At 34.4% G+C, this 22290-nt stretch overlaps 1 pseudogene; it reads right to left on the bottom strand.

Moving 5' to 3' along the window:
• LOC147410045 (geraniol 8-hydroxylase-like) overlaps positions 1 to 22290 on the bottom strand; it is a 74375-nt pseudogene that overhangs the window by 19943 nt on the left and 32142 nt on the right.

The raw sequence follows: 22290 nt of genomic DNA, 5'->3' as shown, positions 1-22290 counted from the left end.
ATCTTCTTTCACGTCTATATATAGTCTTTTATGGATGGTGTGAGAATCAAGAAAAGCTAGGGTTTCTTATTCAAATAATGACTAAATTGTTATGTTACACCTCCCCTCAAACTCACGATGCTACTACTAAAAGCATGGAGAGTTTGCCAAACAAGAAACAAAAACGCGGAGTGGAGTACGCCTTAGTAAATATGTCAGCAATTTGCACAGAAGAAGGAATGAAAGGCAATGTGATGGTGCCAAATTGAAAATGATGTCGAGCGACATGACAATCAATCTCAATATGCTTGGTCCGCTCATGAAATACAGAATTACGGGCAATCTGAATAGTACTCTTATTATCGCAATATAAGGGAGTAGGACGACGAAGAAAAATACCCATATCTGCAAGCAACCAAGGTAACCAAACTATCTCACAAGTAGTAAAAGCCATGACACGATATTCTACTTCTGTGGAAGATCTAGAAACAACATCTTGCTTCTTACTATTCTAGAAATGAGAGAATCACCAAGACAAATACAGAAGCCAATGGTGGACTTGCGATCCTTAGAATCACCAACCCAATCAACATCAGAGTACGCACACAGCTCTAAAGATGAAGTAGATGGAAGTAAAAGACTCTGAAACTGAGTGCCTCGAAGATACCTTAAAATACGAAGAACAACAGCCCAATGAATTGTAGTAGGCGCAGTAACAAACTGACTAACTACATGAACAACATGTGCAATATCTGGACAAGTGATAGAGAGATAAACCAAGCTACCAGTAATAGTACGATATAAACTAGGATCTAGTAAGGGAGAGCCATCAGACGAAGAGTACCGAGCATTAGTCTCAAGAAGGGTATCAACAATCGTATTATCAGTAAGATGTGTATGTTCAAATATATCAGCGATGTACTTGGATTGGGATAAAATATAACCTTTCGGATAAGAGGTGACTTCAATGCCTAGAAAATAACGTAACATGCCCAAATCTTTCATGATAAATCAACGAGCTAACTTAGACTTCAAAGATGCAATGCCATCAACATCATCACCAGTAATAATCATATCATCAACATATAAAGAGAGTAGAATACAACCTGCAGCAGTACATTTGACAAACAATGCCGAATCATGATGACTAGGATGAAAACCAAGTGAAGTAATCATAGTAAATAACTTCTTTAATCAAGCTCGGGGTGTTTATTTGAGACGATAAAGGGCTTTTCAAAGCCTGCAAATTGTACCAGGTTGATGGGAAACACCAGGAAGAGGCTCTATGTAAACTTCTTCATGAAAGATCACTATCCAGAAAGGCATTTTTAACATCCATCTGAGATATGTGCCATTGACGAACAGAAACAACTATGATGAGCGTACTAATAGTAGTCATTTTTGCAATAAGGGCAAAAGTCTCCTCATAATTCGTGCCATACTCCTGAGAGTAACCTTTAGCAACAAGTCGGGCTTCGTATCTTTCAATAGATCCATCAGATTTAGTTTTGATTTTGTAAATCCAACAAGAACCAATGGCACATTTTCCTAATGGTAAACATACCCAATCCCAAGTATGAGTCTGATGCAGAGTAGTAAGTTCCTCAGCTTGAAAGTGTCTTCTATCCGCGGGGTGTACGGATCCGTTTTTTATTTTTGAGGTTTGGGAGTCGCCTCCTAGTTATTACGGTCTTGGAACTGAGCATTGACTCAAGATGGATAAAAACAACTAATGTACAAAAAAAAATTAAGTCCGGGGATCACGTTACTGAGTTGAAAGGTGTTAGGCACCAACCCCGCCCGGCAAACGTCGATCTCTACTATTTTCTCAAGAATATTACATTGCTAAATAAACCTAAAATAAATAAATAACTCAAAAAAAAGATATAAAGAAAATATACCTATACAATCACTGCAATTCATTCGTTCAGAACTGGTGGAATTTTGGTTTTTCGTCAAATACTCATCGCTTCATTTCTTGTCACTGGATCCGCTTCGAATCTCCAAGATGAAGTATCTCTTTCTTAGATCTAAGTGTTTTCAAAATTTATTGATGAATTTCTGAATGTTTTGTGGAGAGTCTCTGGGTATTTTTTGAGCAAAAGTTAGGATTTGGATGATAAGTAAGGGGTTAGGACTTCAAAATCAGGGTTTTGGGAAGGCTAGGGGGACTTTTTGACCAACTCTTTCTAGGATTTTCTTTGACCTGCGAAATTGGATTGTGGAGGCTTTATATTAATAAAGTTTTTTGGAAGAATTAGGGTTTGACTAAGTCTCTTTTTAGATAAGATAAATTAGGATTTTGACTTTAGTCTTATGAGATTGATTTGGTCTTTTTAGATTAGGGTTTTAATTAGGATTTTGACTTAAATCTTATGAGATTAATTTGATTTCTATATATTAGGATTTTGACTTGAGTCTTATGAGATTGACTTGGTTTAGATTTTTAAATTAATTTTATTAATATTTTACTTTACGTTAATTAATATTTTATTTATTAATTTTGAAATTAAAAAATCTTAAATTTTGAAAATTACCATTTTACCCCCAAAGAGAACTTTTACGTTTCAAATCGATTTTCGATGTTCCGGGATATTTTGGAATCGATTTTTCATAAGAAATTTAATAGGATTATTGGTTTATGTCATTTACGAATTTTTTAGCATGAAATGATTGTGAACCCTATGAGAGGTACTTTCATAATTTTGTCGAATTTGATGAAAATTGGTGAAATAATTTATTTGATTTCAATTTATGATTTTATGTCTTTGAAAGGGCTTTCCTAAGCGTATAGTGGAATCTAAAAATGTTTTGATGTTAGGGGTATTTTGGTAATTTGATCATTTTTTAGTGATTTTTACCATGAAGCATCTTTTTGTCTGAAAATGATGATTTCTACGTTTCTGGGTCATATTTTCCTAGCGTAACGTAGTTTCTATAGTTTTGTTAGTTTAAGATACTTCATCCAAATTTATGAAACATATCTAGTAACAAATAAAGTATTGGAATAATCATCTATCATTAGGAATCATCGCGATTGGGTTAACAAATTGATTAATCAGGTGATTGCAAAATTGGGGTGTTTATAGATACCCCTCTTTGGCAAAGGGTTGAAGCAAACTAGATGGCAAATCTATTTTAGTAGATAGTGCAATATTTGAATGCTAAAGCTAGTAACAGTTCATTTTTCAACTTGATTTAGTAATTCGTTAGAGCGTTCTGATTCTTGAGGGTAAAACTTTCCTTGAACTAAATGTATGTCAGGTCCTCGAGCGCGAGTTCTCACTGGCAGTGTCAGATCCTTGAATTTTAGAAAATTCTCCTTGACTAATGGAACAAATGTGCACGTGCATATTAGAAATTTAAAATAAATCTCATATGCTCTGAGTAAAAATTGAGCACAATTTGTGTATAAACTGAGCAAAATCTGAGATAACTCTCAACGGCAACTAAGTAAAATCCGAGATAACCCTCAGTGGTATCTGAGCAAAATCTGAGAAAACCTTCGATGACATCTGAGAAAAATTCGAAATAACCCTCGACGACATCTGAGTAAAATCCGAGAAAACCTTCGACGGCATCTGAGTAAAATTCGAGATAACCCTCAGTGCTAACTGAGCAAAATTTGAGATAACCCTCGGCGGCATTTGAGCAAAATTTGAGATAACCCTCGACGACATCTGAGTAAAATCTGAGAAAGCCCTCGGTGGTATCTAAGCAAAATTTGAGATAACCCTCGGCTGCATCTGAGCAAAATGAATAAATCTGGGAGTGAATGGATGAATATGAGAAATAATGAATAAATTTGTGAATGAATCAATGAATCTGAGAAAGACTGAATAAATCTGAGAAAGAATAAATGAATCTGAGAAAGAATGAATAAATCTGGAAAAGAATGAATGAATTTGAGAAAGAGGGTAACCTTAAATTCGGGATTCCCATTATCCTTTCGGATTAACATTAATCAAATTTGAGAACGAAATGCCCCTAGTTTGATAGGAAACACTGCATTGAAGATAGTTGAACACATTTTTTTTTACTTTAAAAATGCCCTTAGTTTGACAGGAAACATTACATTAGAGATAATTGAACACAATTTTTTATTAAATGCCCCTATTATAAGGGAAAAAACTACATGTTGTTGAAAAAAGAGAAGTGTCCTCTGTTATGAAGGTTTGAAATATTTGATTACCACAAGCGTAATAAAGATTCAACTTTTAATTTTGACTTTTTATATTGAAGATTTTGAATCAGGTTCAAAAGAACAAAGTATTTTCCTCTTAAGACTCATCATGGAATTCACCCTTCTCCCCCATAGTTCATTTAGGGAAGCAAAAATTTTCAGATCAATCGTAAACAAGATAATTGTAGCTTCTGAGTCTTTACTTGGTTTAAACTAAGTGTTGAACTTCATCATTCAGACTTTTGATGTTTTGGTTCAAACCTCCCTTTAGCTTTTCAACTCTATGAGGATTTTCTTATGTTTTTCTTTTTTACTCTAACTTTTACCTAGATTGTCTTTTCAAGTTTTCAAACTAGCAAGCATGCTCTCATTTTTGCCTAGATCGCCTTTTTTAAGGTTTTGATCTAGCGAGCTTTCTTTTATTTTATTTTCTTTTTTTTGCTCTGATTGTTGCCAAAGTCGTCCTTTCAAATTTTCAACCTTGCGAGCTTGCCTTAATTTTTGCCTAAGTCGCCCTTTTTAGATTTTCAACTTAGTAGGTTTTTTTTTTTCTTTGCTCTAATTGTTGTCAATACCGTCTTTTCGAATTTTCAACCTTGTGAGCTTATCTTAATTTTTGCCTAAGTCACCCTTTCGAGTTGTCAACCTAGCAGGCTTTTTTTTTTTCCTTTTGAACTTCTGGAGTTATTGTTTGATCATGCTTTGCTACCTTTCTTGACTTTTTTGCACGGTACTTAAGAGGAATTTTATGGGTAAGCTTAGGACTGGACATAAAAATAAAGGAAATTTGAGGCTCAAAAATCCAAATGCCTCTTGTGTGGTATTTCTTCTAAATTATTTTCTTTTTCTTCGAATTTTCTTCCCCATTCTGACAATAGTTCTTTTTTCTTTTGAATTTTTTTTCTAGGTTTTTTTTGTGTGAGAAAATATATATATTTTTTATTTTGATGTGGTCGGGCCTGAAGTAACTTCTTAGGTTGTCTACGTACCCCAGAATTTTGGGATCAGAACAAGACGTAGTTCGAATCTTCCCTCCCCTGGGTTAGGTGATCAGGCTGAGAAAGAAAAATATTTTTTTTTTCAAGAAAATGCTGGAAATAGCTAAGAAAGTAGATGTTGAATTGGGAAGCATGAAAATTGACTCGGTCAAAGATAGCCTCCTTAAATATAGTACCGCTTGATCTAGTTAAGGTTGGTTGACTCTGGTAGATCAATTCTATTATGATCTGGAAATCTGATGGTTTTTTTTTTCAGGTAGTATTTTCTTAATGAGTGTATATCTCCAATTGGGTTCAAACTTCCTTCTATGGTTGAGGATAAATACTCAATTTTCTCAGAAGTCTGATGATTAAATCCTTGACTTGTAAGTAGCGAATTTTTATTTTCATGTCAAACGTGTGAGTGACTCTTCTCTGATATGTTTGCACATGATACAAAACTCTAATTTATTTTTCTTCAATCAAGTTTAGTTCTTCGTACTGATGACAAACCCAATTTATTTCTAATAATTGACTTTCCATCAAAATTTTGAGATATATGATTTTCATTTCAACTGGTAAGACAACTTCCATATCATACACTACAGAATAGGGAATAGCTCCAATGAAAGACTGTATCGAAGTACGATACACCCAAAGTATAAATGACAACTTTTGATTAATCCCAGTGCGATTGACACATTTTTACGATGATTATTTCGAGACTCTTATTAGTTGTTTCAATCACTCCTTTAATCTGAGGACGGTAGGGAGATGATGTCGGATCTTAAACTTTGAATATAGAGTAATAATCTCAACTTTCCCATTATCAGATATCAATTCCAAAAGTACCCTATATTAACTTATGATAGATGTAGTGAAGAAAATATTGATACATTTTGTAACATCTTCTTTGATCACGTTGGTATTTTCATTTCATCAAGCGAGTATCTATTCCATGTCGGACAACACCCAAGCTTGCACCTAACATATCCTCATCATACCACGCAAACAAGTCTTTTGAAATTTCTAAGTAAATTCATTATCCCCTTGTGTTTTTCTAGGGATAAGATGGTTTCTATTTGAATTTCTTTGGAATTTTTTGTTTTGAGGTCAATGACCTAAGGGTTAAGCCCAACCATTATTTTTTTTTCAGAAGAGAAATCTATCTTTGAAGTTAGATTATTAGTTAATCTGTTAATACGCTTGAGGTATTCAAAAATTTCATTTATCCAACCAAATTCAGATGGGGCAACAAACACCTCTATAGGCTCGACAAACTAACTCGACTCAACAAGAAAATGGTAGACTCGATCTAAAGAATACATGACCTTGCTGAAAAAATGACTCAAACTAACCCAAATGAATCATGAAAACTCAAGACGACAACCCACAACGGATTTGATTAAGACTGAGGACTAAGACATTGCTTACTACTGGCAAGACTAAGGCGCTATGATCTTCAAGGAACAACGGTGTTATTTTGAAAGATTATGGGGTCATTTCTAACCATTCACTTTGTACTGACGTTTGTACTAACTGATTAGACTTACAACCCTAGCTAGACTATGGACGATTGAACTTATGTGCAATGATAACCCTTAAACCTCATTGAAGGTGCATTATCAATTTCAATATTACCCCCTTGATAAAATTTTAATGAATCATAAGGTTTTATTGAATTATGTTCACCAATTCATTAAAAAATTTATTCATGCAATGATTATTTAGAAGGGAAATCATTTTATTGCATTTTTAAAAATTACTAACAAATAATGTTTTCATTGAATAAAAACTTTCACAAATCTGATTATTTTTTGCAATCAACATATTTTAATACTTTTTCAAGGTCCATGCAAAAAATATATTTTTTATAAAAATCTCTTTTTCTTTAGAAAAACATATTTCAGAAAATTTTCAAGGTCTATGAAAAAAATAGATATTTTGTAAATCATTTTTTAAAAATAAATCACTTTGTAAATTATTTTTTCTTCACTTTCTTTTCTTTCTAGAAAATATTATTTTTGGAAAATATTTTTTCTGGAAAACATTATTTTAAAATGGATTGAGACCCAAATTAGAAAAGAGTTTGAATTCTATATTGATTTAAATAGCCCGGCCCATCATGATCATTGGATCGAGGTGGACTGGTCATTATGAATCATTGCCAAGTTTTTTTAAAATGGACTCTTTATTGGGTTGGTGCACCCAATAATACAGTAATTTCGAATCATGTTAAAAAAAATTGATCTTTGAGGATAAAACCATACATTCCTGATCTCATCATTTGTAAGGTCCATTCCAACAAGCAACCCGGGAACACCCACGATAAGTTCGAGTCATGACCCTATAGGGGAGGTTTCTAGACTCTAGGATGACTACGTGTAATGCAATTCATCTGACCACCCTTGCCCAAGTGCGCCTATATACCTCTTGATACATGGTGACTTGGTTTGATATACCGTATAGGTGATAATCTAAAACTCCAACTCAAATATCTGAAGTCAAAAGGCAACTAGCTTAATCCCCAGTTGAGAGGTGTCGCATGATGCTGAGCAAGGGCCCACTTAAATACCTCTCGTCTAAAATAGACGTTATTTATCCCCCCTCATACAGTAGGGTACAGCAGAGCTGGATCTCGTTTAGGCACTAATTTTGAGCAAGAAGTGCAATTGGTGAACTTTGATATACCATATATGTATGAGACTAGGGTTGGCGATCGGGACATGTGACTTTGCGACTTACAATAGGACAAAGGCTCAGGTTGCTCCAGCCTAAGTGCATCGTTATACTTTTCAGTGTCACCTGATTAAACGGTACTGATGCCCTAATTTTATATATCATAAAGGTACGTGATTGAAGTTGTGGTTTTCATGCATAATGTCGCATCTCACGAGGAGACCGGGCCATACACTAGTGCCACGTTGGCTAGAAGGGACATGCAAGTATGCAAAGCGATAAACGTGTTAGTAGTGTATGCAAAATAGGGTTCGGTATGCCCGGGGCATTTTTCAAATAAAAAGGTCCGTGGGCCAGATCAAACCATCACATTATGGATATCACATAGATATTGAACATAACACACAAAATTCATAGAATCGAAATCAAGATCAAGGCATGTGCATCAAAAATATATATCGATTAGGATCATGGCATATTAGATAGGCAATCCATCAGATATAACACAAAATAACAACAAATTCCAACATTGAAACAATCACAAATTTTTTTTTTGGTCCAATCAAAGATCACTTTGAGTGACCCTAAATAAATCAAGATTTTCAAAGAATATTGAATTGAGGATAGAATGGTAATTGTTGAGGTGAGGAGTGATGAATTTTTTATTTTTTATTTTAAAAGACATGCATGGAAAATCTTTTGAGAACATAGGTTAACTTTAATAACTCATAAGGTTCCGAATTTTACTAAGGGTCATTAAGTCAACGTGGTCATCTCATCAATAATCCAATACCATAGCCCTTTTAGATTTGATAAAAGAGTTTGGATCCAAAAGTGAAATTTACATTTTTTTTTTACTTTGATCCAATGTTTTGAAAATGAACGGCTATGAAACCATATTTGATTTTTAAAGATTTTCTTGAAAAAAAAAATTTCTTGTTTTTTTGTAAAAAGCTCGTAGAATTTCATCCACCTTAGGCCTGTGGCATTGGATCTCTTTTTTTGAGTGCCACATGGCAAGGTTAACGACCCTTAGTAAGGAAGAGACCTTACTAAACTAGTAAGACTAGCCCATTGTTTTTATATATATAAAAAAATAAATTACAAATCAGAAATTTCCATGTTGCTGCCAGCAATACTCACAATCTAACATTCTTTGATCGTTACAATCACACACATATACCTCCATCATGTAGTTGCCAACACACAACAAAAACTCTCTTTTTTGTATTTTTTTTTTAATATATATTGCTGACACTGTATATAACTCAAAAAAAAAAAAAAAAAACTTTTGTTTTATATGCATTGCTGCCAACACATACAACTCAAAATATTTTTTTTTTTAAAACTGCAGCATGCAAGCAAATGACATCCTCTTAAACACTCTTTTTTTAATTGCAGCTAGCACAACACTTTTTGTTGTACTGCTGCCAACACACATAACACAAAAACAAAAAAACATTATTTTTATTTTATATGTATATGTTGCTGCTAGCCACCTAGCTTAGATCTTTGATTTAGGCTCTTGTGTGCTGTTGAAAAAAGGTTTATTTTAGTGGTGAAGGAAGAAAAAACAGCGTATACGAGATTAAAGAGAGATGTGTTCGAGGGTTGCTGTGTATTAAAGGAGGGTTGCGAATGGACAAACCGCCATTAAAGCCTCTCTCTTCACAAGATTAGGAGATTCTCATCGAAGATTTTCATCTCAAACTCAATCTCTTAGTCTACCTAAAAGGATTCTCACATACTTTGATCCCAGAAACTGATTCAAAACTAGGTTTGTCTCAAATATTCGAAATTTTCATATAGAAATCAGGAAGAATGACACACCCATGTATATTGTTAGGGCCTGATTAGAAGCCCAACCTGATTTTGCAAAGGATCGAAAGGTTTCAACTAAAATCTCTCAATCCGATTGAGTTTGGTTCATCCCTTCCACAGGATTGCGAAGCTCACGGGAAATATCAATGGGATCAACAAAAAGCCACGTTTTCAAAGAAGCTTGGATTGTTTCCAGATTCACCATCATTTGTAGATTCGAATTCGACAGAAACTGAATCGATGAAAATGGTTTCCTCATCGATCAAGAACACTACAGAACTCGGGAGAGAGGTTGATATGGAGATGGGAGAGAGAGTGTGTATGTGAAGGATGCGTTATTCTCGCTGTACTCTTCTTTTTCATAGGTGGAGAAGAAGATGAAAAAAGTAAAAATGATTTTTTGCTAATCACACACCAACTATGTTTTTTTTAAAGGTGTTGTTGTTGCTGACATCACGTAATTTTATGATTTTTTTTTTAAACAAAATATATATTGTCCAAGGACAGATCCACCCACGCCCAATGAAAACAAAAGAGTTTTTTTATATTTTATTTTACATAATATCAGTAGACAGATTGGCACACACTTGATAATAAGTAAATAAAATAAAAAGAATCTTCACAGGTTAACAATTATTATTCCATCGTTAATTACTTTCTTGAAATTTTGCATTATTTAGGGTCATTCCAAATGACCCTTGATTGAACCATAGAAAATAACATGCCAAAACCATATATTCAAAGTCCTAACAAATGATCAATAATTGAGTAAACAAGAATAATAAAAGCAAAAATAAACTGATAAACAAACAATTAAAAAAAAAACAAACTAAAAAAAGCTAGGTCATTTTGGCAATGTTTCCATACTTGGGGCTTTCCAAGTTTAATCCTTAGTAGTCCCCAGTGGAGTTCCCAGTGAAAGCGCCCTTGATCCGTGGGGTGTACGGATCCTCTTTTGATTTTTGTGGTTTGGAAGTCGCCACCTAGTTATTACAATTTAGGAATCGAGCATTGACTCAAGATCAATAAAAACAACTAATCTACAAAAAGAAACCAAGTTCGGGAATCACGTTACGAGGTTAGAAGGTGTTAGGCACCAACCTTGCTCCGTAAACGCCGGTCTCTACTATTTTTTCAAGAAGATTACATTGCTAAAAAAATATAAAATAAATAAATAACCCAAAAATAAATTAAAAAAAATATACCTATATGATCACTGCAATTCGTTCCCTCAGAATTGGTATAATGGTTCTTCGTCAGATACTTCTCGCTTCATTTCTTGTCACTAGATCCACTTCGGATCTGCAAGATGAAGTACATCTTTTTTAAATCTGAATGTTTCCTAAATTTATTGATGGATTTCTAGATATTTTGTGGAGAGTCTCTAGGTTTTTTTGAGCAAAATTTAGGGTTTGGATGATAGGTAAGGGGTTAAGGCTTCAAAATCAAGGTTTTGGGAAGACCAAGGAAACTTTTTGACCTACTTCTTCTAGGGTTTTCTTTGACCTACGAAATTGGGTTGTGGAGGCTATATATTTATAGAGTTTTTTTAAAGAATTAGGGTTGACTAAGTCTCCTTTTAGATAAGATAAATTAGGATTTTGACTTTAGTCTTATAAGATTGACTTGGTCTTTTTAGATTAGGGTTTAAATTAGGGCTTTAACTTTAGTCTTATGAGATTGACTTGGTCTTTTTAGATTAGGGTTTTGACTTAAATCTTATGAAATTGACTTGGTTTCTTTATATTAGAGTTTTGACTTAAATCTTATGAGATTGACTTGGTTTATATTTTTAAATTAATTAGATTATGGTTTTACTTTATGTTAATTAATATTTTATTTATTAATTTTGAAATTAAAAATTTTTAAATTGAAAAATTATCGTTTTTCCCCCAAAGAGAACTTTTGCGTTTCAAGTTGATTTTCGATGTTCCGGGATATTTTAAAACCAATTTTTCGTAAGAAATTCAATGGGATTATTGGTTTGTCATTTACAAATTTGTTGGCATAAAATGATCGCGAACCCTATGAGGGGTATTTTTGTAATTTTTTCAAATTTGGTGAAAATTGACGCAAAGATTTATTTGATTTTAATTTATTATTTTATGTGTTTGAAAAGATTTTCCTAAGCGTACTGTGGGATCTAAGGATGTTTTGATGTTAAGGGTATTTTTGTAATTTGATCATTTTTTAGTGATTTTTACTGTAAAGCTTCTTTTTGTCTGAAAATGATGATTTCTATGTTTTTGGGTCATATTTTCCTAGCGTAGCGTGGTTTTTACAGTTTTGTTAGTTTAAGATACTTCATCCGAATTTCTGAAACATATTTAGTAACAAATAAAACATTGGAATAATCATCCATCATTGGGAATCGTCGCGATCTGGTTAACGAGTTGATTAATCAAACGAATACAAAAATGGAGTGTCTACATAGCCATATCATCCTGTCAAAGTAGGTCATGAACAGAGGCTTAAAAAGACGATGAATAGAAACTAAAAATGAAGCAAAAGAGCTAGAATAACAAAAGTAAGAAAAATCTGGTAGCTTAGCAGACTTATGAACACTTATAGACTGGTGAATAAGAGGAGGAACCACAGTCTCAGGAAATGATTGGGCAGCAGCATAAGAAGGAACATGTGTATCAGGAACCAAAGTACCAAAATCTATTAAGCAGTTAGTGGGAAACGTACAAGATGCATTATCTAAAACTTGAGTAGCGGGTGGTGCTTCCTCAGTGGCAATAGTGAAGGGATCAACGCGAATAAGATCAAGTTTGGTTATATTATGAGGACTAGCAGGAATAGAAAATAATGAAATATGTTCAAGAAACACAATATGACAAGAGACATAACTTTTGACTAACTGGATCAAAGCAACGATATCCTTTTTTTCTTACACCATAGCCCAGAAAGACACACAAAACAGACCATGAGGACAATTTATTATGCTCAACATGAGGTCAAAGGACAAAATAGGTAGAACCAAAAACATGCAAGGAAGAGTAATCAAGAGCATATCCATATAACTTCTCAAATGGTGATAGACCTGAATTGTGTGAGGTTGGAATCCTGTTAATCAAATGAGCAGCAATAAGAATTGCTTCTCCCCAAAATGTAATAGGAACATTGGCAAACAATAAAAGAGAACAAGCTGTTTCAACAAGATGCCTTTCTTCCCTTTCTGCAACACCATTCTATTTGGGGGTATCTGTATAAGAAGTTTGATGAAGAGTACTATCGAAAGCAAGTAAATTAGAAAAATCGTTAGAAATGTATTCTTATCAAATCACAACGAAAACACTTTATGATAACCAAACGTTGAGTTTTTACAAGAGCTCTGAAGTTATTAAAAATAGAAAGATAATTACAACAACGTTTCATAAGATAAACCCAAGAATAACGAGTGCAGTCATCAATAAACGAAACATAATATTGTGACCCCCTTTTTGTGGTTATAGGGGAAGGTCCCAACACATCAGAATGGACAAGATAAAATGGAACAAGAGAAAAATAAAGACTTCTATAAAATGGTAAAGTAGAAAATTTTGCCAGTTTGCAATCACTACAATCAGAAATATCATAAGTTTTTAAATTTTTTAATGCTCCAGTAGAAGCTAAAAATTGTAAACGAAACGCTGAAACATGACCTAAACAAGAATGCCATAGATAAAAATCAGAAGATGAACGACTCAAACGAAAAAATGACAAATCCACACTTAAAGCTGTAACTTCCGGTACTTTGAGCTGATCCAAAACATAGAGTCCCCCTTGCCTATGTCCTGTCCCAATCAGCTTCTAAGATCACGGGTCCTGCACATAACAAGTGGAAGAGAAAAATAGACTAAGTATCCTAATTCACATAATTGACTAATAGAAACAAGATTCAAAGTAAGATTAGGAATGTAATAAACATCCAGAAGAGACAAATAAGATGTAACAATTGAACCAACACCTACTAATGGCATAGGAGTGCCATCAACAGTCACAACAGACACAGAAAAATTGAGAAATAAAGAAACAAATGATGATAGATTAGGTGACATATGATGAAAGGCGCCAGAGTCTAAGATCCACAAGGAGGAAGATATACCTAAAGTACTCGAAGACGACAAACCTATATGAGAGGAAGCTGACATGGCATGTGGCTGTGAGGCAAGAAATTGCTGAAACTACTCAAGCATATACAGATCTAATGATGGTGCAACCATTGCATTATTACGCTAGGGTGATTGATCACCAAATTGCCATGGAGGAATCTGAGATGGCAGTGGTGGCTGTTGAGGTCGTCGTTGTTGTTGTTACTGGGGTTGCAATGATTTGACTTTATTCAACATTAATGGGCACAAGCCTTCTAGTGGCCTTTTTTCTTACAGAAAGCACATTCATCAGGAGAAACCTTCGAATTCGATCTATTTTGATTCGGGGGTCTTTGAAGCGCTGCAAAAACAGGTGGAGTAGACATTGGGATAGTCCCTTTGTCTGCTTGAGACTTAAGACGTATCTCCTTAACTAAAAGTTCATTGACCACTGAATCAACAGAAGGAAGTGGGCTACAATGCAAAATTGTCCCACGCAATCCCTCAAAATCATCACGGAGGGCCATCAGAAATTGTACCAGTCGTTGGTCGTCTCTACGAGGGATATAAGCTGAAAATGCACGCAAATCAACGGATTCTGTAAATGTTAACTAGTCCCATAATTCTGACATGGCAAAATAAAAATCCCAAATACTCATATCTTTCTGTTAAAGAGCACGAATATATGTCTTCAACTGATACTATCTTGCAAAGTTAGACTGCCTGTATAGTCTTGCCAGATGATCCCAAACCTTCTTGGCAGTCTCATACTTTGCTAACTAAGCAACTATAGAGTGTGTAACAGAATTATTGATCCAAGTGATGATCTTCTAATTATCAACCTCCCAAAAATCTAATGATTTTATATAATCAATAGCCTTGTCTGTAGGTTGAATTCTCGTACCCATAACATAACCCCACATAGATTTGCCCCGCAAAAAATTCTTCATAACATAACTCCAATACAAATAATTTTTCCCATCTAATTGCATACTAATCGACTGGAGAGAATCATCTTTATGACCAGTCATGATGAGAAAAAATAAAGGAGACTAACAAATAATCACGAAATAATAATGAAATCAAATTGAGATGCGAAATCAAACAAGAATCCAATCAAGACGTGAGGAAGCGAGCGAAGAGTAGTGAAAACGATTGTACGTATGCACCAAAAAAAATATTATTTTTTCAACAAGATCCGCAGACTATACGGTCCGCGAAAGCTGTGACTAAGAATAATCTTTCTTTAATAAGATGAAGAAAATCCATAAGATGGTGGCACTGATACCATGTGAGAATCAAGACTTGTGAATCATTAAAATATTGTCTTCCTAACCTGTTAAGATATGCAACTTTCAACAGTTGCCTTTGTGTAAGTACAACCTCTGAAATTTTTTCTGTGATGTTGAGAGTTTGATTTTCAGTTCCTTAACACTTGTTCTTGAATTTCAGTTATTGAGTTATGACAAATGCTTTTGTAAAGATGACACTCTTTATTATATTTTTTCTTTGATAAATGTTTTGTTTTAGTTCATTTAGGTTTATTACAAGATTGGATTGTGACACGTGGCTATGGATGGAAATCACAGAGGAACAAGATCTAATTAGCTGACCCAAAAATCTTTCAAATAAGGCTTCGATGATGATGATGGCAAGATTGGCTGGTTGTAAATCAGGAACTCATGGTAATCAATATGGCTTGGAGTTGAATTATCCAACAAACCGGATTTGCAATTATATTTTAGATTTTATTGAATGAAATATAGTTTTTATGGATTGTGTGGCAATAGTTTGAATGACTGGATGTTGACTGTTGGACGGCTTGGTGTACAATTGGATATTGTATATTTGTTTGCAGGCTTTACTAAACTACAACAAAAAAATTAATTTTTTATTAGATATAATTCAAGTTGAAAGTTGCCCAGATTTGATGGTTCATAGCTGTCAAAATTTTCCTAAACAAAATCTATAGCTTTGGGCAATTGCATTTTTTAGTTAGTTTGATGTCTTTGGGCCATCAAAAAAAAAAATATTCTACATTGAAAATTTTGACAGGCAAATTTGATGATCGTCCATCAAATTTTGCAAATTTTGACGGCCCTCGACTTTCAAATAAGGCACTTTTTCACAGTGTAAAGAGCATGAAAAGAGGTCCAATCATGAAAGTAGTCCTTCTTCTCTAATGATTTTGAGCTAAATCACAAACGCTTGCCATAGCTATAACTACAAGCAGAAGCCAAACTGAAGCTGCATTTAACTTATAGAGAAGCAACTAACTCAGAGAGTGTCGATAGTACCTCTCCCTTAAGAGCCATTGGCACACCTCCATGAAAAAGGTCTTCAAATTCTTCTTTTGAAAGAAAGAAAGGTAATGAAGAGACCCCATCAGCAGCAACATTCTAACTGTCACTTGAAGGGATGTTGGCCTCTGACCTTTCCATTATCACTTACAACAGGCATGTATAGTGTAGCATTGAAATAAGTAACACTAACAGTAAACAAAATAAAATATTAGTATGGCTATTATCGGTAACGTGAAACCATCTCTATTTTAGAAATCCATAATATATGGAAACACATCATATCAGATTTACTCATATTCTAATTTCAAGAGAAAGTGACTTGTCTGTTATGTGTTCATTTTACCTTTCCAATTGAATTTCGTTCATTTTTCTGCCCCTTCCAAAGTGATTGGATGTCATTTCCTTTTGCTACCCCTTGTAAAAAGAATACAATTGATCAAAATTCCTTCATCATGTAGATATTTAAAAAGAGTGACATTGAGGTCATGGAAAAGGGAACAAATCTTTTTTCATCATCTCGGTGGATTTTTGTACCTTAGGTATGCTTAGGAAGAGGTCCACTAACATTAGGTGGATTTTTACACCGTCACTCATCAATAAGAAAACATAAAAATATAAAAATATAAAAATGACTTAAATGTAAAAATATGATTACATTAGATTGATAAGTTGGACGGAGTGGATCTTATGGTACTTTTTCTCTTAAAGAGTATCTTGCAGTTGTTTTTGACAGATGGTTGAGAGTGTCACATTAATAAGATAGCAAAATCACTCCATTTTTTGTACTTTTAGATCTAATCAAAGACATGAATCCTAGAGGGAGTAGGGAATGGCTCTCTCCATTGTCGAAAAAGTGCTACAGAAAAAACACACTATATAGAATATGGCCCCAAAACTTGATGGATTAAGGAATTAGATTTTTCTTCTTTTTGTGCATGTGGTATGGTGGCAGCTTAGCCCAACATTTTTTATTTTAAATTGTAATTTCTATTCTAGTTTAGTTCTTAACTTTTCAAATTTACCCCGACTTGAAGTGTAATTTTCTTCCAAGCCTCCTTTCTGCTTGAAAGTCAAAATGAAGAGAGATTCTGAAAGACCAATAACTTGCTTGTGAACAGATTCATGACAAAAAAGATGCAACAAAAAACGACACAAGTAGTTTAGCTAAATCTTATATTTCTTGCAATCACATTATGATTTTTCTCATATGAATTAATGGTTTCATTTGCAAACTAATAAATAAAATCCCAATAACATTAAAAGTAAAAGAAAAAAAAAATTTATTAATAGATTATAATATAGAAAAAGAGAAGAAATTGATAAGGATATTTATCAAAAGTTAAAATGTAAAAAAGAATTGAAGCTATACCATGTTTTGGTCTAGATCTTTGAACACTGAAAGAAGCAAGATTGCAATTAGCCGTCCTCTCATCAATCACAGGAGCAACATAGCCACAAGCTCCTGTAGCTGATTCAGATTTGCGAAAAGTTACCTAAAATTTCACTACAACAAAAATGCCCATCAGGAACGGTTTGAGACGTTCCTAAATTAGTCTAAAACGGTTTTAAGACCGTTTCTTAAGGGGCGGTGCGAAACAACTTATCCGTAATTGAAACGGTTGTAAACTGTTCCTGAGTTTCTATTTTGGCCCCGCACAAATAGTAGAACGGTTTTTAACACCCTTCCCAATTTTAAACCTAGTGAATATAAACAAAAATAAAAATAATAGAATACAAAATCATGCCCAATTGCATGAGACTTATCAAATTCTTATTATACAAAAGATGAAATTGAAAATCATCTCTCAAAATGTGTTAAAAACAACAATATTTTGTTGAAATTGAGAATCATCTCACAAATTAAAATTACACATAAGTAATCAAACAAAATAATATTAAAAAAAAGAATCAACCCCCTCACCCCCTCCACAAAAAAAAAAAGAAGAAAAAAAAATTTAATTAAGATAGAAGAAGATGAATATATGAGCCTCGATCATCAAATGATCAAAAATCGATGTTGCATTTCATAGTATTGAATGCACCAATCGAGTTGCGATCCGATCCCAAAGGCAACCTCAAATCATACTCAATTTTAGGCTTAAATCGATTAGTCTTGAAATCTCCCAACTTATCCCTATTGAAAACTCCATCCCCCTTCTCCCTATTGAAATTTGTGATTTCAGAACACCCAAGCTGTATTGGAGCTTCACCTTTGAAGATCAGGGTGTAAAATTGTAGTGTTCTTATGGCCTTGGTAGAACCGTGTCAAAGGTACTATAGAAAACATTACGTCATTGTAATAAAATCTAGCTTCGATCTGATCATAGTAAATACCAATCTTCTTGTTTGGGTTCCTCACAACCAAGTCGATTTCAAAGTTGTAGAAGTATGTTATCGCTAGTGAGATTGAATTCGGTGAGGGAAGCATTGATGACATGGAATTTAACATTGGAAGGACGAAGGATTAGCCAAAATACGAGGACTGCAATGCCTACGATAAGGACAACGATGTTTGGGTAGTGAAGTATGTTATCGCTAGTGAGATTGAATTCGGTGAGGGAAGCATTGACGACATGGAATTTAACATTGGAAGGACGAAGGACTAGCCAAAATACGAGGACTGCAATGCAATGCCTACGATAAGGACAACGACGATTGGGTTGGTGGTGGTGGTGGTGGTGCTATTGTGGTTGTGGTTGTGGTGGTGCTGATGGAGGTGGAGGTGGTGTGGATTGAGGTAGTGGAGTGGCAAGTATCACTCTGGGTGGACGCAATTGGATGATTTGGCCAGTGATTTTATGTTCGTAATCAACTATCTCCTGACACTTCCAAACCTCTTCTGTAATCAACCTGTCTTGCTCTCTCTTATCTATGGTATCCAAGAATCTTTGTTGCATGGTCTCCTGTTTCAACAATAAAACTACCCACGATCACCAAGAATGGAGCAAATAGATGTCGCAAAAATCTATCAACAAAACTAAGATTGAAGAGTAAAATCTAAAAGTGTTTCAAATGTACATAGAAAAATTGGAATTAAAATGTCTAACTAAATCTTTGGCTTCTTCCATTAGCTATTGTTCCTTCTTGTAAAGTTCATTCTTCAACCTTTTGCGCTCAACAAAAGTGGTGAATAGGTGATTTCAACTCCACTGAGGAAACCTGATTGCCACTTGAGTATATACACACCTACCATTTAAGCTATTGTTTGGGTGTTAGGGTCCATTGATACTTATAAATCAAACAATAACATCAGAATAAATGAAAAAGAACTCCATACTAGAATGGGTAGAAGTATCTCCAGGAGTCCAAACCTCCATAGTAGCCTCAAAAAAGCTTCTGCAGACACAAATGCTAGCATATAATTCATTTTTATGATAAGCCTTCCCCATGAAAAATTTTCAAAACAACAAGAGATTGGGGGATAAATAAAATATTTCATTTAGCTAAGGGAAAGAAGACATAGTAAAACAGTAAGACCTAGTATTTTAAGCACCTTGTCAAAATCTTCCACAGAGCGAGTTGCAATTCTAACTGCATGTAGAGTTCTGCCTCTGAGAATACAATGGTGCAATGGTGTCTGTCCTCTTGAATCAAGAGCATTAATGTTGGCACCATACTGTAAAAGAAGTTCTATCATGCCAATGTCTGCTGTTTGACATGCAAGGTGAAGCATGTTGATTCGAGAGAGTATATATTTTATTGATGAATTCAAACCTTTAAATAAAATAAAATAAAAATCAGAGCTGCACTTAACAGAAAAATAGGCAACAACTAACCCATGACTAACAACTCCTAATCTCATGGGCTCTCCCTATAAAATTGGTAAACACTACCCAATTTCTTAAAGAATAGGACTACAAATTTCTTCTGCTGAATAAAAAAATAAAATAAAACTTTAACACCCTCCCTTAAAATGAATGTTATAAAATCAGTTTAAACTATAAATTGAAACAACTCCAAGTAAATCACATAGCTTCACGAATGCAACCAATTTAAGAGGCTTGGTTAGAATATCTGCAACTTGGTCTTCACTGCGACAATAAACCTATTCAATGACTCCTTTTTTGAGATCACGAAGGAAATGATATCTTACATCTATGTGCTTGCTCCTACCATGTAAGACTGGATTCTTAGTGAGTTTAATGGGGAACTATTATCACAATAAATATGTATATGTCCCTGCTTGAAACAATGCAATAACTCAACTATTCTTTTCAATCAAATAGCTTGACACTCACAAGAGTTGCTGCTACTATAAACTCTGCTTCAGTTGTAGACAATGTAACGACTTATTGCTTCTTCTATGCCCATGAAACAACTCCTGAACCTATCATAAAGACATGACCAGAAATAATTTTTCTATCCTCCAAGTCTCTTGCATAATTACTGTCACTGAAGCCAATAATATCCGATCTTCCTTCTTTTTGATAAAAAATACCAAAATCAAGTATACCTTTAAAGTAGCGTAAGACCCTCTTTGCAGCAAGGAGATGAAGCTCAGTTGAACATTCCATAAACCTAGTAATTAAACTTACATCATATAGGATGTCAGGTCTAGTTGCTGTTTAAGTACATCAAGCTTCCAACAATTTGCTTGAATAAAGTACTGTTAATCTTCTTTCCTTCGGAGACTTTTGTGAGCTTCAAACTTGGTTCAATTAGAATTCCCACTGAGTTGCAATCCATTATTTGAAACCTGTCCAAGATCTCCAAAGCATATTTCTTTTGTGTGATGAAAATCCTAGTTGCTGATTGCACTACTTTAATGCCAAGAAAATATGCATCATTCCTAGATCGGTCATCTCAAATTCTGTCATCATGAACCTTTTAAACTCCTCAAACATTGCTAGATCATTTCCTATGTAGATAAGATCATCCACATACAAACAAACAATTAGAATTTTCTCTGCAGGTCTCGATTTAATAAAGAGAGTATGCTTATATGGACATTTTTAAAACCCGGCCTTAGCAAAATAAGTCTCTATACTGCTGTACCAAGCTCTAGATGCTTGTTTCAGCCCGTATAAAGCCTTCTTAAACCTGGACACTTTATCTTCACTTCCTCGTTGCACATAACCAGGGGGCTGATCTCTAAAAGCTTGCTCATCTATATTGCCATGTAGAAAAGCTGATTTTACGTCCATTTGAAAGATTGGCCAAGAATTTTGTGCTGCTAATGCCACCACCATTCGAATTGTATCATGCCTTGCAACTAGAGCAAAAACTTCCTTTTAATCAACACCAAATTTCTTCTTGTATCCCTTTGCAACGAGTCGAGTTTTATATTTTTCAACTTTGCCATCTTTGTTCAACTTAGTTTTATAACCATTTAATACCAATGGATTTTTACCATTTTGGAAGTTCCGACAGCTCCCATGTGTTGTTTTTCTTTATATACCTGATCTCTTCATCCATGGCTTTTTGCCATTTTGAATCTTTGATAGCTTCTTGGAATGTTATTGGATCACAATCTGATAATAAAGCATAATGAGCAAGAGTATCATCAGATTGATCACTACTAACCTGATAATCCTACATTCAAGTAGGTCCTTTTTCTAATTGGTTGAGATCTAGAACTTGCGCCTTCTGTTTGAGCTTCATTGACATTAAGTGGCTGCTGCAGCTGCTGGCCAAGTTGTAATGACAAAAGCACATAAAAAAGAGTTGGTTGTTTTTGCATTTTTGCTCCTTTTTCTTCAAAATTGACAGGTATTTGTTGCTGCCCTGTAGTGTTTTCTGTCCAATTCCATGTATTTTCTTCATCAAAAACAACATCACAGCTGATAACAATCTTCCCTGTGATTGGATTGAATACCTTATAAGCCTTTGATTGCTCACTGACTCCAAGAAAGACACATTTTTTGTCTTTGTCATCCAGCTTCTTCATCTTCTCATCTGGAATGTGTACATATGCAATGTACCCGAAGACTTTAAAGTGATCAACTGATGGTTTCTTCCCACTCCAAGCTTCTTCTGGAGTCATGTTTTTAACAAAAAATGTGGGATTTCGATTCAAAACATGAGCATTCCAATTTACTACTTCTGGCTAAAAGCTCCTCGGAATCCTTCTGTTTGCTGGCATGCTTCACACCATGTTGAGGATAGTTCAATTATTCTTCTCTGCTAAGCCACTTCGCTAAAGAGTATAGGCTGCTGTTAATTGCCTTCGAATTCCATGCTTATCACAAAAACTTGCAAATTTTTGTCACATATATTTTCCCCCATGATTTGTGCGGAGAGTTTTAATTGTTCTCCCAACTTCATTCTCTTCC

Source organism: Akebia trifoliata, chromosome 2 (assembly GCF_017979445.1).
Source record: "Akebia trifoliata isolate Shusen 1 chromosome 2, ASM1797944v1, whole genome shotgun sequence".
Classification (NCBI taxonomy): Eukaryota; Viridiplantae; Streptophyta; class Magnoliopsida; order Ranunculales; family Lardizabalaceae; genus Akebia; species Akebia trifoliata.
Note: the sequence above shows the minus strand (reverse complement) of the source record. Positions and strands in the feature narration are given on the sequence as shown.